Here is an 18472-nt window from a genome sequence, read left to right as displayed (position 1 = left end):
ACATCTGAGGAAAGACTGGATCAACTGGGATTGTATCCACTGGAGTTGAGAAGAAAGGGCCCAAGTTTCGGGCCGCGCCTAAAACGGCGCAGCCCGGACCTGGACGCCCGTTTTACGCGCCACAAAGTGCGCTTAAATAATACTTACCTATTCTCCTGCTCCCTGCAGGTCTTCTGGAGCTGGGTGCGGCGCAGCACGAGCTGTAGGGGGCAGAGCCAGGTCCCTGCGCTGAAAACAGTGCCGGGACCTCTGCACATGCGCGCTACAGTGGGCACGCATGTTCAGTAGCTCCAGGCGCCCAAAACTGTGGGAGGGGCCCGAAGCACGCAGCCCCTAGCCCTGGCCGAATGGCCTCACTGGGGCTGCGTGAATAAGGCTCCTCCCACCTGACCGGATCCGACTCGACCTCTGCTTCCCCGCACCCCCCACCCCCCCCGGCGACTTGACTTCTGCTCCCCCCCCGACCCGACCTCCGCTCCCCCCCCCCCCCCCCCGACCCGACTTCCGTGCACCCCTCCCTGCCCCCCCCCCCGACTCTCTCTCTTCGCACACCCCCCCCCCCCCCGGACCTCCGCGATTCTTTCCCCCACCCCCGGACCTCCGAGACCCCCCCGAGACCCGACGCCATCTACCTGTAAATCCAGCCCGAAGTCTTGGGCCCGGCTGTTCAGCCCCCTTCTCTCCCTTCCTTGCCTCCCTCCATCCTCTCTCCCTTCTCCCCCTCTCCCCTCCTCCATCCCTCCCTCCCTCCATCCTCTCTCCCTTCTCCCCCTCTCCCCATCTCCTCTTCTCCTCCCCTCCCCCCCTCCACCTACCCTCCTCCTCCCCCCACCCCCCTCCTCCTCCTCCCCCCACCCCCCTTCTCCCCCCCCCACCCCCCGTCCTGCAACCCCTCCACCTCCCACCCCCACCCCCCCTCCACCTCCCCTCCCAACACCCCCCCCACCCCCCACTCCAGCTCCCCCCCCACTCCCCTTCTCCCCCTCCCACCACCTTCTCCCCCTCCACTCGCTGTCAGAAACACAGACACTGACAGACAGAGAGTGAGAGACACACACACAGACAGAGAGATAGAGACACTGACAAAGACACACTGGGGGGCCATCCCAGCACGCTGTTGAAGGACTCCCGGTGCTGCAGTCGGTAAGTAGAAAATGTTTTATTTATTGATTTTTAAAAAAAATTATTTTTTATTAATTTTTTTTGATGATTTATTGGTTGATTTCTTGATGTATTTATCATTTATTATTGATGGCTCTTTATTTGTAAAACTGAAGTGTTTAATGTTTGTAAACTTCCATTTAAACCCCCCCCCCCCCACCAACCCCATTCCCTACGCCTAATTTGTAACCTACGCCTGATTTTCTAAAGTGCAGACAAGGTTTTTTCGAACATACAAAAATCTTCACTTACTCCATTCTAAGTTAGTTTGGAGTAAGTTTTCACTGCCTAAACTTTGAAAACAGGCGTAAGTGGCGGACACGCCCCCTTTTGAAAAAAATATTCTGTTCCAAAGTGAAACTTTCTAACTGACTAGAACTGGAGCAAACTAAATGCCGAGAATTCAAATTTCTAAGATACTCCATTCTCAACCAGTTACTCCAAAAAATGAGGAGCAACTCAGGCCGAAACTTGGCCCCAATGAGAGGGGATCTCATAGACACATATAAAATTTTGACAGGATTGGACAGGTTTGAGGCAGGAAGAATGTTCCCATTGCTGGAGAGTTCCAGAACCAGGGGTCACAGTCTAAGAATAAGGGGTAAGCCATTTAGGACCGAGATGAGGAGAAACTTCTTTACTCAGAGAGTGGTTAACCTGTGAAATTCTCTACCACAGAAAGTTGTTGAGGCCAGCTCGTTAGATATATTCAAAAGGGAGTTCGATATGGCCATTATGGCTAAAGGGATCAAGGTATATGGAGAGAAAGCAGGAAAGGGGTACTGAGGTTGAATGATCAGCCATGATCTTATTGAATGGTGGTGCAGGCTCGAAGGGCCGAATGGCCTGCTCCTGCACCTATTTTCTATGTTTCTATGTTGGAGTTCTGCACATGAGCCACCCGGTGGCCGGGAATGGTTCTGGACGAGGGGTGGTTCTGGATAAGTGAGGTTCAACCTGTATATGTGTAATTTGCAGGGGACGGGGGAAGGAGAAAATGTTCACTTAAGTTAAAATGACTTAAGTTCATGTCAGCTGAGTGGGTTTGAATGCACTGTTGCAGAATGTACCAAGTGATGTTCAAATAGGTTAGTAAGGCTCTTTAAAAAAGCAAACCAAGCACTAGGGTTCATTTCTAGAGGGATAGGATTGAAAAGCAGAGAAGTTATGTTAATCTTGTATCGAACTTTGGTTAGACCGCATTTGGAGCACTGTGCACAGTTCTGGTCTCCATATTATATAAAGGATGTAGAGGCATTCGAGAAAGTGCAAAAAAGGTTCACAAGGATGCATGAATAACTTGAATTTATAAAGCGTCTTTCATGACCACCGGACGTCCCAAAACTTTCTTCACCTTCAACCAGTGCTCCCTTTGGTCCTCGTGCTAGATGGTGTGTAATACAGTGAGTTGCCAGGAAATGTTAACTTGCCTTCCCTCACACGAGAAACAGGCCTAAGGTTCACTTTGCATCTCCTCCAAACCAAAGCGAGAGCTCCAAATTCTAAACCTTTGGCCAACTTATTCCATGGCACAGCATATTGGAGTGCCAACTAGTATAGGTCAATCACGTTTAACGTTGGGAACAAAGGATACATTTTAATGCCAAAAGCCCTTGACTTTATCATTGCCCATTCATTTTGACTCATTGAGACTGAAGGGACAGAATGATTGGTGAAGCATTCAAATGAAAGTCTGACTGTTTTGTTAGCAGTCGATTCACTTTTGGCAGTTTCCCTTTCCAAACCTCATCCTTTGCAGTGATTTACTGGCTCATAATTAGTCACGTTTAGCGTTCTTCAACCTTCTTGATCAGGCTTTATTCCCTGTGGACAAATGCCCAAGTAGTGATTGACTACACTAATCACACTGAGCAGCAGTGTATTCACAGGCTGTTTCATTATGAATGAAGTACACATAGTGCTGCAGGTCTTGTCATCTTTGGCTTGCTCGTACAAATGCCTGCGTCTAATATACGTTATGAAGTCTCTTTTTCTGTATTGTTGGACCAATACACGCCTGTTACATTAGCTTGTTTTTTTTTGCTTTTGTCAAGCAGGAAAACAACTGTACAGTTTTCTATTAAGCAAGTTTCTTGCACACTAGCCACTAAATGCGATGAGAAGTGTTTGATGTTCTGTTAGCTGAAAAGAGACACCAAACATCTTTTCAATCTCCCTCCATTTCTCTTATGGAGTTTTAACCTCACGACTCGAGTTACTGTCTTGTAGATTGTGTGTGGGAAATAAAACTGCTGTTTAAACATTGAGGATTACTTGAAGACAATATTTGAGCTGCAAGGTTCACCATAGATTGTCTATGTTGTATGTATTTCAAGCTGTGAGAGAGAAAATAAATGAGGCAATGTAATTTAAGATGCCTAAACATTTGCAAATGAAAGCAGCTTTGTCAGTGACCGAGAGCTTACAACATTGATTGTGGTGGGTACTCAGAACACGGAAATACTCACAGATTTGTGTTGGGTTGCTATGGGGCAATCCTAGAAAGGTTTATGGCCTGATATATGTAACAATTGTAGCCCAGCAGTTGGTTAACTCTGCCTGGTTGCTACATTAAATTGGAACACTGGGTCATGGATTTGAAAGCAGCCAGACTCATGGGGCCCAAGTTTCGGCCTCAGTTGCTCCTGATTTTTTGGAGCAACTGGTGGTAGAACGGAGTATCTTAGAAATTCAAATTCTCGGCATTTAGTTTGCTCCAGTTCTAGTCAGTTAGAACAGTTTCACTTCGGAACAGAATTTTTTTTTCAAAAGGGGGCGTGTCCGGCCACTTACGCCTGTTTTCAAAGTTTCGGCAGTGAAAACTTACTCCAAACTAACTTAGAATGGAGTAAGTGAAGATTTTTGTACGCTCGAAAAAACCTTGTCTACACTTTAGAAAATCAGGCGTAGGGAATGCGGGGTGGGAGGGTTAAAGGGAAGTTTACAAACATTAAACACTTCAGTTTTACAAATAAAGAGCCATCATCAATAATAAATGATAAAAACATCAATAAATCAACCAATAAATCAATCAAAAAAAATTAATAAGAAATCATTTTTTTTAAAATCAATAAATAAAACATTTTCTACTTACCGACTGCAGCACGGGGAGCCCTCCAACAGCGTGCTGGGATGCCCCCCCCCCCCCCCCGTGTGTCTCTGTCAGTGTCTCTATCGCTCTGTCTGTCTGTGTGTGTCTCTCATTCTCTGTCTGTGAGTGTCTGTGTTTCTGACAGCGAAGGGAGGGGGAGGAGGGGGGTAGAGGGAGAGAGGGGGAGCAGGGGGAGGGGAGGGAGGCAGAGGGGGAGGGAGGGATGGATGGGGGAGAAGGGGGAGAGAAGCGGGGAGAAGGGGGAAGGGGGAGAGAAGGGGGGGAGGAGGGGGAGAAGGGGGAGGGGGGGAAGAAAAGGGGGGGAGGAGGAGGAGAAGGGGGAGAAGGGGAGGGGGGGCGGAGGAGAAGGGAGAAGGGTGGGGGGAGAGGAGAAGGGGAGGGGGGAGAGGAGAAGGGGAGGGGGGAGAGGAGAAGGGGAAGGGGGGAAAGGAGAAGGGGAGGGGGAAGGAGAAGGAGGAGGGGGGAAGGAGAGGGGGGGAAGAAGAGAGCGGGGGGGTGGAGGCTGAACGGGCCGGGCCTGGCCGGGCCTCGGGCAGGGCCCATCCCCAGCACCAGATTTACAGGTAGGTGGCTTTGGGTCGGGTCGGGTCCGGGGTCGGGAGCGCGGGTCGGGTCGGGGGTAGCGCGGCTCGGGGTCGGGTCGGGTCCGGTCCAGTCCGGGGTGGTTGGGAGCATGGGTCGGGTCGGCGGGGGGAGGATGGAGGTTGGGTTGGTTCAGGTAGGGCGGGGGGGAGGGAGGGAGCGCGGGTCGGTTCGTGTCGGGGGCGGAGGGAGGGAGGTCAGGTTGGGTCGGGTCTGGTCCGGGGGGGGTCGGGAGCGCGGGTCGGGTCGGGGGTGGGGGGGTGGTGGGAGGGAGGTCGGTTCGGTTCGGTTCGGGTCGGGGGGGGAGCGTGGGTCGGGTCCAGTCCGGGGGGTCAGGTCGGGTCCAGTCCAGGGGGGGCAGGAAGCGGGAGTCGGGTCGGGGTTCAGTCCGGGGGCAGGGAGGGGCGGGGAAGCAGGAGCTAGGCGTGGGAGGAGCCTTATTCACTCAGCCCCAGTGAGACCATTCAGCCAGGGCTCGGGGCTGCGCGCTTCGGGCCCCTCCCACTGTAGCGCGCATGTGCAGAGGTCCCGGCACTGTTTTCAGCGCAGGGACCTGGCTCCGCCCCCAACAGCTCGTGCTGCGCTGCGCCGAGGGCCAGAGGACCTGCAGGGAGCCGGAGAATCTGGAAGTTTTTTTAGGCGCACTTTATGGCGCAAAAACCGGGCGTCCAGGTTGGGGCTGCGCCGTTCTAGGCGCGGCCCGAAACTTGGGCCCATGGACTGGATAAACCATCTCATTACCAACTCTAAGTTACGAAGCATTGTGAATTTGGGCATTCTCGCTCCAGCTCCGAGTGAGCCCGAGACCACAGCACACAACTGCTCAGAATTCAAAGCTCATTGACACTAAATTGGTCGAATCTGAGAAACTGACAGAAGTCTAGTGTGGCAAATGAAAGGGAAAGGTGATGACACAAGTGTGGGAGGGGTGCCTTTGCGAAGTTGGAGTTGAAGTTGCGCTTAAAGTACATTGTTGGGTAGAGCAGAGGGAGCTTTGTTTTCCCACTAACCAGTGGCATTCTCAATCTAAAGGTGCTTTTCTGATACTGAGTGCCAAAAGTGGGAAACAACCTATTCCATTTCCCTGCTTCAATTTGATGCATTTGATACTACCTGGGGAAAGATTTTGAAAGCAACGATAGTGTTCTCTAAAGTCCTTGGACTGGATTTTCGGCCTTTGAGATTTTGGGGCGATAATGGCGACGGGGTGGCCCTGATACCGCCTGGAAAAAGTTTGCACCCTCGGCTACAAAATTCGGCAAAAAATTATGTTCCATGATTGGGGGGTGCAAAATCAGGCTTTACACAAGGAAGTTTTTGCAGAAAATCGTGGCGTTAAAAAAGTTTTGTTGATGTAAAGGACTTCGTTGTTGTTCATTGTCCTGCAGCATAACGTTGTATATTGTATGGTTATCTTTTAGTGAGGGGATATTTTGGTTATTTAGTTGCAGTAAAATGTCTGTTTGATCCTTTGCCATTGGTGTCTTGTGCATCAGTCCACCGTTCACCGGCGATGTGCCTTTATGGGGGCACATAGCGTGTCCAATATTAGCTCCATCCCTCAGTTTCTTCCATTTAGAAGAGCCAGTCCATTCCGAACTTGCACATGCGACTCTTGGTCCGGCATTATCTCCATGCTGCCTCTGCCGTTGGTGGTGTGGCTATCCAATCGGGGCCTCTTCATCGTCGTCCTCCTCCTCCTGAAGTGGTCCTGCAATCCCCACTGGCAATGTCTGGCCCCTCATGATGGCCAAGTTGTGCAATATGCAGCACACCACAATGAATTCAGAAACCTGTTGAGGGGAGTATTGAAGACTGCCTCCAGAGCGGTACAGACATCGGTCCACCTGTAGGAGGTGGAATATCTCTGTCAGCACTTCCTTTCAGAAGCACAGCCTTCTCACACACTGCTCCTCAGAGTGCTAGAGGTCTGAGCGTTGGTGCCTGTAAACCCGTGGGGGGTAAGCCCTTCTCCCTAGACGTCTTCGGCCTCTGCTCATCTGTGAGCCGACATGGCCAAGAGCCCTTCTTCGAGCTTGACGCCGCCTGGCAATAGCATGGAGCATGATACGCTGGTGAACTAGTAATACCCCATTAACTTCTCTCACTGATATTGTGATGTACGCAACCGTTGCACTTAATGTGACCTGCGAGGAAGGATACTCATCCCTCCATTTAAATATGCTGCCAAGACCGCCTGCTGCACCCTGGGAACGCGTGGTTTTTTAGACGTTTCCCGGGGTGGGTGTTTAATGAGGCGTTGGGTCCGAATTTTGCATCTGGGGCGCTAGCAGAATGTTGCACGACAATTGACGTCATGATCTTAGTGAAACTAGAGGGCGGGACAGTAAGTTTTTGCGTCGCCGCAAACCATGAGCTGATCTTGCCTGCCAGGCGGTAAAAACTGAACACCCATCATAACGCCTAGAAACAGCCTTTACCGACCCTCTGGGGTGCTAACGGAGGCACAAGCAAGCCGAAAATCTCGCCCCCTGTGTTGTTGTTCCATAAAAATGTTTTCTATTGATATTTAATGTTGAGGTCCTCACGAACATAGTGGGAAAAATTTGTGTGTTTAGCGCCACGAGATCAATAGCCGTCTTGCCGGTAGCACTGCCACTAAACACGATCGCCGGGGACATCACAATCACGGTGATCATGACATCAGTAAATATGCAATATCCATTTGATACCCGATCTCCCAACTTCGTTATAGCCACTGAACTTATCAGCTGGAGTAAACAACGACAGGTTGAGGTGGCATGTAGCAGCAGGAAGCGGGCGCCAGTGATGCTGTTTAAAGGGATCATCACCAATCACTCGCACCCGAGAGGGTTTTGAACGTTGAATGGCTGTGTGCTATTTCCTGCTACTGCAAGAGTTTTCTTTAGTCAGCGAGTGTTCTGGCAAGCACAAAACTTCATAATTATTTCTGAAACGCTTCAACCTACAAAACTTGCTAAAAGTCACGGTCAGTCAACCTCGACCTCCAGGATCCACGGTGGAGGGATCGGAGGCAGAGAGAAAGACAGGAAGATGTGCACAGGAGGAGGAAAAGGGCCATCAGTGCTCTCAAGAGGAGGCCTTACACTCATAGGGTTTTCCAACATCACTTCTCCTACCTTCAATTAAGCCAGGAGTAGTGTATTAGGAGGCTCCACTTCACCAAGGAGAGGGCCACAGAACTCTGCTACCTCCTGCAACCAGACCGCCACCCTCAGACCAAGAGGCCACAGCTCTCCCAGTGGTAGTCAAGGTCACCGTGGTACACAATTTCTTTGCCAGTGAATCCTTCCAGTCTGCAGCAGGAGACATTGCTAACATCTCATAGTTCGCCGTCCATCGATGCATCCGGGAGGTTACTGCTGCTCTCTACAGCAGGCGAAGGACTAGACTTGCTTATCGATCACCAGAGAGAATAGGATGAGCATGCATGTGGCTTTGCCAGGTTAGTGGGCTTTCCCATGGTGCAGGGTGCCACTGACGGCACCCACGTGGCTTTGCGGGCACCACTGCCACTCACTTAATGTGCAGCAGGTGTGCAACCACATTCGCTGAATCCTCACCGTCAGTCTATTCTGGCAGCAGCCACGAAACTTTCATCCTGCACCAGACCGGTGTGCCGGCACTCTTCCAGCCACCGTCAAGCTTGAGGATGGCTGCTCATAGACCAGGGCTTTCCGCTCTCCACCTGGCTCATGACTCCCCTCCTCAAACCCAACACTCATACCCAGTGCTCATATAATGAGAGCCATGCTGCCACCAGGAACATCATCAAGCAAACCATTGACCTACTGAAGCAACAGTTCCGCTGCCTTGACCACTCAGGAGGAGCCCTCCAGTACTCACTGGTGTCCCATTTCATGGTGGTCTGCTGCATTCTCCCCAACTTGGCCATCATGAGGGCACAGCCCTTGCCAGCAGGGATTGCAGGACCATCTCAGGAGGAGGAAGAGGATGAGCAACAGAATGGAAGGCGGAGGCAGAAAGACAATCGGCCTTCCGGACAGGCTGGCAGTGACTGGCTCTTCCGACTCCAATTTGTATGAATGAAACCCCAGATCCTCGTAGCTCCCGTGAGGATGAATTTTGCGTGCATCCTAGATGATTTTCAGGTCACGCCAATTAACCATTTTTAGTCTAGACACCGCCCATCTCTTGGTTATAATGAATTTCTAGCCCATATTGTTGATAGTTGGTTCTTTATATTGTAGCCTTGTTTATTATGCTACTGGGAAAAGCCACTTCTTATTCCTGGAGTCAATACAAGGAAAAGCTATGAAGACCAGTGGACGGGGTGAATTACATTTGTTTATTCTCTTGCCCTCTACATCATAGTGGAGCCAGTCATGGAAAATCTGCTTAGTATAATAATGCTGTAGTACTGGGTTTCTGAAGGGATCGTCATTGTTGGAAGTCCCTCCAGTTTCAAAGCATGGGTGTTGTAACATTTCAAGTTACTTCGTAACATTTTCAGAAGGCCCTCATTTTTCTTCTCTTTTATTTAAAAAAAAGCTTGAACCTCCGATCTAACTTTTCCTTGGAGGGATGAGAAAAAGTTAATTTTGCATTTTTGATGGAGTAGTAAAGTATCGATCTTTTTAGAGAGATGAAGAAAGCTTAGTCTCAATGTTCTCCTATTTTTTTTTCCCTTCCAGTTTTCCAATGCTACGGTTTCTTGATTGCTGGTTGTTCTCTGGTACCTCATCCATGCCAAGAATGAGAGTGCCAGTTAGTTATTCATGAACGCCCTCACTGCTGAGCTCGAGTCTGTCTTCATCCATTGTTCACACCTGCGCAGTTTCCAGCAAGGGGCATTGGATAGGACTGAAAAGCATGTCTTATGTTCCACTTTCCAACTTAGGGACACTTGGGCTAATAGTAGCATATTTACAGCCATGCCGACTAGGATCAGCTAACGCAGCAAGGACCAGAAATAGAAGCTGGGGCACTTTGATCTGTATGACTTGGGCTACACCCTGCTTTTATCAGCTGAGCAATCAGGACGAGTTATGTTCTCTGAATTTAATTGCCGTGAAGATAGAGGCAGAGAGGTTGTTTCCACTGGTCGGGGAGACTAGAACTAGGGGGCACAGCCTCAAAATACGGGTGAGCCAATTTAAAACCGAGTTGAGAAGGAATTTCTTCTCCCAGAGGGTTGTGAATCTGTGGAATTCTCTGCCCAAGGAAGCAGTTGAGGCTAGCTCATTGAATGTATTCAAGTCACAGAAAGATAGATTTTTAACCAATAAGGGAATTAAGGGTTATGGGGAGCGGGCGGGTAAGTGGAGCTGAGTCCACGGCCAGATCAGCCATGATCTTGTTGAATGGCGGAGCAGGCTCGAGGGGCTAGATGGCCTACTCCTGTTCCTAATTCTTATGTTCTTATGTGAATGTTATACAACTCTCTCATTCTTCATGTAATATATTATAGTTACTTATGTCATCTCCATTTTGATCTTTTTTTCTCTCTGAGCTGGAGATATGCTGTCACTGTCGCTTTGTGATTTCCATATAGAGTACTTCAAGCTTTGGAGCTGGACGACACATGTCTGCTGTGCCCACTTCCCTCACTATTGTTAAAACATAAATTGTATTACCTCTTGTTCATCATTTTATTTAAGAGAAAATAATAGCCTTCCTGGTCTGTCTTCCAAGTACATTGATCTGATCATTCATGACCACCTCTGCCTCCATTTTAATGCATTCATTTCCTTTTCTAGTTATAGTGACCCAACAATGAATGAAATGTTCTAACTCTGCTCCAACACATAAATACCACAGATAGTACCCGATACTTGGACACAAATGTACTCCGACTTTGTACTGCAACCTGATATTCTAATATAGATAGTTTATTAAATCAGTAAATATATCAATGAAGGAAACTATTTTCTTGCTCTAAACCTCACCCAAAGCTAAGCTTTGGTGTGTCTTTGCTTTTTCTTCTTTGCACTAATGCACCAAAGCTCCAATATATATATGCCATGCATTGGTAGAACTGAGGGTCACTCCCACAAGTCTACATGCAGCCAGGATTCCATGGTGCAATCTAACTCAAGTAGAGACATCAATCACGATTTCCACTGCCGCGGTGGGTTTGTGGCGGGCAATCTCGGATGCAGGTCCCGACTCCGCTGCGAGCTGCAGCCTGCTGTGTGGAATGATTTTATGTGAATGGGCTTGTGAAGTCCGTCCAGCGCGTTTGCTGGCCAATTGAAGGAAGCAGGTCTGATGACGACATTTGATGATGCATCATCAGCCAGTTTCCTTCAAGTGACCATGCACAAATTAGTTTTGACAGCGATGCTATCAGTGTTCTACAGCATTGAGGTGCTGCAAACACTGACAAGCACTGCACCGAAGTGCACGGCTGCACCCAACCTCTCCCATGACTCCCTCCATACGCTTATGGAGAGAGTCACAGCACGCAGGGAGCTTCTCTGTCCTTCCAATGGGCGGAAGAGACCAATGCAGTCTGGTTGCAGATTTCACAGGAGGGCACAAGCAGGGATGTTGTCAGGAGGATCTGGCTGCAGTGATGCAAACCTTTCAATGATCGCAGTAGATCATGAAACTTTACTGCAAAGTCACACTCAACCTCATCCTGCTGTGCCACTCACCAGATCCCCATCACTCTGGCTTCCCGACCCTACTGCTGGATATCCTTACTCACATCAACTTACTTTGCACCTCCACCCATCCCACTCTATCTACATTATCACTTCCACCATCTCACGGGCCACCCCTCACACTCACCCTCATCCAAGTCCAAGCATACCAAATAACAATACACAAGGGTGGGCACTTGGATATTTTTTGCAATGTTGAGGTAAAGTTTCTGTTAATGTGGTGTCAAACATTGAAACCTTTATTTTCAACACTGCGTTCTTGAACAGATCTTTTGAAGTGGCTTAGTGAGTTGCAGTGAATGGTGAGACATAATGGTACCCCCCGCAATGGCGATGAGTGTGAAAGGAATGGCTTGGGCATTGTAGGGATGCTTTATGGTGCTGGTGTGGGATGGTACTAACCTGGCGCTTCATGTGGCAGCCAGGGTGTACAACAAACCGCAATGTGTATTTATATAGCGCCTTTAACGTAGTGAAACATCCCAAGGTGCTTACAGGATCAAGTGAATTAAATCTGGAAATGGTGAGGACATCTCTGACATCCTGGGCAGTAATGTGATTGGATGCTGATGCCCTCTGTCCTGTTCAGCATTAGTTGATTGCGGAGAAGGTTGGTGTTGGTGGTGGTGTTGTTGATGCTGCTGGTGTGCCTGGTGCTGCTAGTGTGGGGGATGATTGTGGTGGGATTCTGAGGACCAAAGTGAGATAGGCTCAAGGGCACCGATGCTGCTGGAATAGATGGTAGCTGAAGTTGAGATGACAGAAGCGATCTGCCGATGGTGAGAGAAGTTGTTCCAATGAGATGACAGTGGACAAAGAGTTTACTCCAAACACTTAGAACCTGCATAAAGCTCAATATGTCTTCCTAATGCAATAAGCAACAGTTTCTGAGCTTGGAAAGTGAACAGCTGTGAGATGGGAGCCTTTATAGCACATTTGCAGCTGTCATGTAATGAGATGATTCCATAGTCACACCACTCCCGACCTCCTTACCTGACGTGATCCCCGAGCAGCGTGGACCCCATGGGCAACCTTATAAAATGTAACAATGAGCTCAAAATACTACTTAATGGGCTTGTTAGCAATGTCATAATGACCTGAATTGCTTCCCTAGCCGCTGCGTTGCAGGCCTGTTCAGCGCTGATAGACCCAACATCTGGGAAAGTCGCAGGCGGCGGGTTGATAGTGGGTTCCTGACCCGCTGTCAAAAAAATTTCCCACCCGACCCGCCAACAAACACATCTGCTGATCCCCTTATAAAATGTCCCCCATTGTTTGGAAGTTGATGGTTGTTCTCCAAGCTGCTTGCTGTAGCTGGTGATGGTGCAGAAATTACAGTAGTTTAGGGATAAGTCATCCAGCTCCCTTGGTCAGGATGGGGAAGAAATCTAAAAGTGGAAAGGCAGAAAATAATAACTATTGTACTTGCTCCCAGCAAAGAACCCTGTGAAATTATGCTATCATTTTCTGTAAATAACATCACCAAAATTAAAAGTGTTGTGGACACATGGGATTCCAAGCCAAAATTCCAATTCAACCAAATGACATACAAATTAATTCTATTCAACTCATCTCAAAACCTCTCATGTAAAAATTATAATGAGATGTTATAGCTGCAAGTGCTTCATTATTCATGGCTCCATTTTTCCCCACAGGCTCAAAGTGATGATGAGAGAATCATTGTTTCATGTTTATTCGTAGTTGTTCAAGTATACCACTGTCTTTATCCACTGGCTAATGGGTCAGTGGGAGCACTCACACCTCTGATTCCAAAAGTTATGGTTTAGTCGCAATCCAGGGACAGGCCAGTGCAGTACTCTGGGAGTGCAGTACTGAGGGAGTGCAGTACTGAGGGAGTGCCCTCTCGGGTGGATGTATTTTGAAGAATAGCAGGAGAGTTATCTCCAGTATCCTAATTAATATTTACCCCTCAACCAACACTTAGAAAACACATTATCCTGTCATTATCTCATTTCTTCCGTGTTTCCTATATTAATTAATTAATTACTTATTACTTACTTTATTTCTTCATTCTCTCTTTCTTTCTATTTCTTTTTCCCTTTCTTTCTCTCGTTCTTTTTTCTCTTTCTTTCCTTCATTCTCTCTTTATTTGATATATCTGTATATGAGGAAGATTCAAGCAAAGACAGACTGACCACTGGAATATCTTAGGATTTATTCAATTTTAAAAACAAAATATTAGAAGCTTTGCCAAAGCTGATAATATGTTTTGAAGTTTTTGTCTAATTTGACTCTTGTTTCTTGTCGTTTGGACTGATTGTTTTCCATGAAAACAAGGTCAGGTCTGACTAGAATCTAATGTTACTCTCTTTAACAAGCAATCAATATTAAATTTCTATTTCTTAATGAAATAGATTTTTCACTAAACCATTTAAACTTGCCAATTTAGGATAATATATTACCTTTAAATGTTTAAACTTTTTAAAACTTGTTTGCTGCAAGATGTTTCCATGAGGATAACCTTCAGAAAGCCATTATGGAGTTTATTATGTCCCAGTATCTAAATAGCTGATAAGTTTAATGACATTTTAAACATTTAATGCATTTCAATTTTCAATTTATTTCCCCACATTTTATTCAAGAAGCTAAAGCTAACAAACAGATGATGAGTTGAAACAGGAAACCTGCTCCATTTTTTTTGGAGCAACTTGATTTTTCTGGATTATCTTTTTAGTTGCATTTCTGGCCATTTAATTTCCACCAGTGTAAGTGAGGTTTTTTAGTTTCGTTTTTTTTTCAAAAGGGGGTGTTACCAGCCACTTACGCCTGTTTTGGCCATTTAAGCAAGCTTCGTCAGCTAAACGTTACTCCAAACTAATTTAGGCCAGCGTAAGTGGGCACTCTTGTACATTCAGAAAAACCTTGCGGTGACTTAAGAAATCAGTGCAGGCAGCCAGAGATATGTATGTGGGGTGGGGGGGATGGGGGGGGGGGGGGACCTTGCAAAGCAGTAAACACCTTCACAACAACATTAAAGAAGCATAAATACATTTAAAGCACCAAACACTAAGCAAAGCAGTACATTTGCACCAAGCACTAAACAAAACACAACAAGTAATAAGCAATTAATTAACAAATAAAAAATAGAAGGAACCCTGCACCTAAAGCACCAAGACCAAAGTAATAAACAATCAATCAATCAGTAAATAACAAATAAAAAATAGAAGTCCTACCTTAGGGAAAGCAGCAGGCCGCCGATGAGGGAACCCATTCGGCCAGGGCTCGGGACGGCGTGCTTCGGGTCCCTCCCACACAGCCTGCAGCGCGCGCACACAGATTCCGCCTGCCAGGAGCTACTGCACATGCGCGCAGACTCTAGCGCGCATGTGCAGAGGTCACGGCACTGTTTTCAGCCCGGGACCTGGCTCCGCCCCCAATCCACTGGGCCACGCTATGCCACCACCGAGGAGAGGCTGCGGAGCGGCCAGAATCGTGAGGAAGATTTTCGGCGCGGCTTGGAGGCGGATAAAAGTGGCGCACCTCGGTGAGGGTGCCAGAAAAAGGGGGAGATTTGAGCCCATTTTTTCTAAATTTTAAATTTTGAAAAACTTTTTGTGACAAAAGCTGAAATAAGTTCACAGGTGTTGACACTGATGTAAGGCTGACATAAACATCTGAACACTGCATTTAAAGGAGGTTAAATTGGCAGCCTGGTCCAGCAAATGTGTACAGTTTTTTTATGTCCGAGGCAAACATGGAATTCGTGCAGGGGACATTCCATTCTTTTTGGGGGTATTTTGGGGTAGGGGCACCTTTTCTGTGCTGCTGGGGGATCTGTGGTTGTGTGTGTGTTGTGATTAGCACTAACCCATCCCTCCCCTTGCAGGGGTATGTAATGGCGTTTTTGAGAAAGGACCTATTGTGCAGGTCTCCAGGAAGAAGGTCTAGACGCCCTGATATTTTCCCATTTCTAGGCAGAGTCTGTATATCACACATTCTGACTGACAAATATCCCACAGGTACCTCATCCACATGTTTGTGCTGGGTGAAGTAGGGTTTTGCATGTCTCACATCTCTGGCAGAGGTATGAGACAGTGGATCTAAGGAGAAATCAGTGATGATCATGTTCTTTATGGCAACCCAGCTCACTTCTCAAGATGGTTATGTTCCGAACAGGGGCAGAAAGTGTCTATAAATGTGCCCCGCTGACCACATCCTCCCCATTGTATTCTGGTCTTAGCTATCAGCTGTGGATCAGTGAGTAGCACACTCGCCTCTGAGTCAGAAAGTTGTGGGTTGAAGTCCCACTCCAGGGTCTTGAGCACAGAAATCTAGGCTGACACTCCAGTGCAGTGCTGACGGAGTGTTGCACAGTCGGAGGTGCCGTCTTTCGGATGAGACGTTAAACCGAGGCCCCGTCTGCGCTCTCTCAAGTGGATATAAACGATCCCATGGCACTATTTTGAAGAAGAGTAGGGGTGTCCTGGCTAATATTTATCCCTCAATCAACAAAACATAAAAAACCCCAGATTATCTGGTCATTATCATGTTGCTGTTTGTGGGAGCTTGCTGCACGCAGATTGGCTGCCGCGTTTCCCACATTACAACAGTGACTACACTCCAAAAGTACTTAATTAGTTGTAAAGCGCTTTGAAGCAGCCAGTGCTTGTGAAAGGCACAAGTCTTTCGTCTTTCTTTCTTTCTATGCAATGTTTGAGGAATTTCAGGTCCTTTCTCTTCTTGCTTCCTCCTGGTAACTTCTTCTGAGATACATCAGTTCTTTTTTGGAACAATAAATTCTCCTTTTTAGATTGTAGCATGTCATCCCCTGTCAAGAAACTGGCAGACAGCCTGTTTGCAGGCTTCTCCCAAAATCGCCCCGAACTCGCGTTTCATTCTCTCCCTGTCGGATGGTCTTAAGTTCTACTTTGGTGCAGTTTAAATTATGTATTTTAATATAACAATAATTACTTTTCACGCTCAAGTTCCTTTTTGAACACGTGAATTTGTGCTTGCCATATATTAAATGTTTGACTACTCCAGTGGAAAATAATTTGAGCCAAAAGCAGTGGCTTGCATAATCTTTGATCTGATGCTTCAGACATTATGGAATCCTATTACTCGGTAACTATGCTAGGTTGGTGGCTTTAGCTAAAGTCCCCATATGTGCAGAAATCACATTACCACCCGGAAGAGGTGAGCTGGTGTGCAACGTCCCTGGTTGTGACACCGGTTCGATTTTTGAGTCCCGCCCGACCCGTAGCGCCATGTAGCGCGCCCCGCTGTGACCGCCTGTGAAAATGGGCAGTCTGACCTATACCGGCTGAAGTGAGGTAAGTGTAATGTCCACCTCAGGTAAGTGTGATTGTTTTTTTCCTTTATATTTGTCTGCGATTTATGCTGTGGTGGCGTGGCATGGGCTATATATTGGGAATGTTTTTGGTGGGATTTTTTCAGGGTTTTTTTTTCTCCCCAGTCCTCTTTCAGAGTGCTCCCAGGCCGGCTGTTTAGCTCAGGATTTTCACATGCTCAGCCAGCCTAGCGCCCTTTGAGAGATGTGCAACGCATTCCTTAGCGCTCTGCCCACACTCAGCCCCACTGCACAATTTTGCTGACTGAGGCGCAAACCTTTCCCGGGCGCAAACTTTACCGCCTCGCTGCCATTGCTGCCCCAAAATGACGAAAGCCGAAAATCCATCCCCAAATCCTTATTGTGGCGCTGAGTGGAAGAGACAAAATAGCCTCAAGTTAAAAAAAACATTAACACCTTACCTGGCGATAGATGCATGTTTTATGTATGTGGTGTATATGGTAACAGTGTGTTCATACTTACAAAAATAAATAAAAAAAGGTTTCTCCAAACAACCATGCTCTTGCACGGCATGGCTGATATGAAGATGAACGAATGAAAACTATGACTTAAAGAAAACAGTCTTGTAATGGGCTTCACTGCACGCCATTTGAAATAGATTAACGATTTAATCGAATGATAGATATCCAAGGATGAGAATACATTGACATGTTCTGCCACTTCTGATGAAGTCGCGTGGAGGCGTTGACAACACTTTCGATGGGCATTTCAAGGTGTCGGAAAATAGACACCAAGATCCAACTGGACCAGGTCACACCTGAAATTCTGATCTAGCCTCCTGGCTTGACGTCAATACACTCGAACCCAGGAATTTCAGGGTCAAGGAATTTAAAGCGGGGAATAAATATTCTGTCATGGAATTTCAGGCAAATGCACTTTTCATGTGTCCCAGCTATTGGAATATTGAGTGCCATAAAAATGATGACGCTCCATGTCTTTGTACATCAGGACATTTATTCAACAATAGGCTGTCACTTCAGATTTGTCAGAGGTGTCGTCCTTCAAGTGAGGTGTTAAACCGAGTCACCAGCTGCCTGTTCCGGCTGACATAAACAATCCCATGGCATTACTTGAAGAGCAGGTCAGTTCTTCCTATTTCCTATCCATCAACCAACACTACCAACACAGATTAACTGGCCAACTATCTCATTGCTGCTGTCTATGGAGCTTTGCTGTGCACAAATTGGCAGCCACATATGCCTAACTAACTATAATGATTGCACTTCAAATAAAAAACAGTTCACTGGCTGTGAAGTACATTAGGCTGCACTGTGGACATGAAAGGTGCGATATAAATCAAAGTTAGTTAGTTCTGCCTTCTTCCAATGCTTTTAGTGGATATTTATGTGGATTATGTTATTTAGTGGATAAACAATGGCTGTTTAGTGTCTGCACACTTCTCGCTGGGAATTTCATGAATAGTGGGAATCAATGTATAGATTAGAGCACTGAGATTACTTGAACTATTATTTTTATGAGTGAATGAAACCAGTAGTAGCAGCCTTGTGAAGGGTGGCAAATATAGCAGAGAGAGAAAGAATGATAACCTTGGGGTGGGTAGAAGCAGAATGCTATAGTTTTGTCCAATTAAGATGAACAGATTTGCTGTTGGTTCCTTTCTGTTTTCCTGAAGGAACTGTCAAAAATGTTCAC

This window comes from Pristiophorus japonicus, chromosome 14 (genome assembly GCF_044704955.1).
Source record: "Pristiophorus japonicus isolate sPriJap1 chromosome 14, sPriJap1.hap1, whole genome shotgun sequence".
In the NCBI taxonomy this organism is placed as follows: domain Eukaryota; kingdom Metazoa; phylum Chordata; class Chondrichthyes; family Pristiophoridae; genus Pristiophorus; species Pristiophorus japonicus.
The sequence above is the reverse complement of the archived record's forward strand: the minus strand, read 5'-3'. Positions refer to the sequence as shown.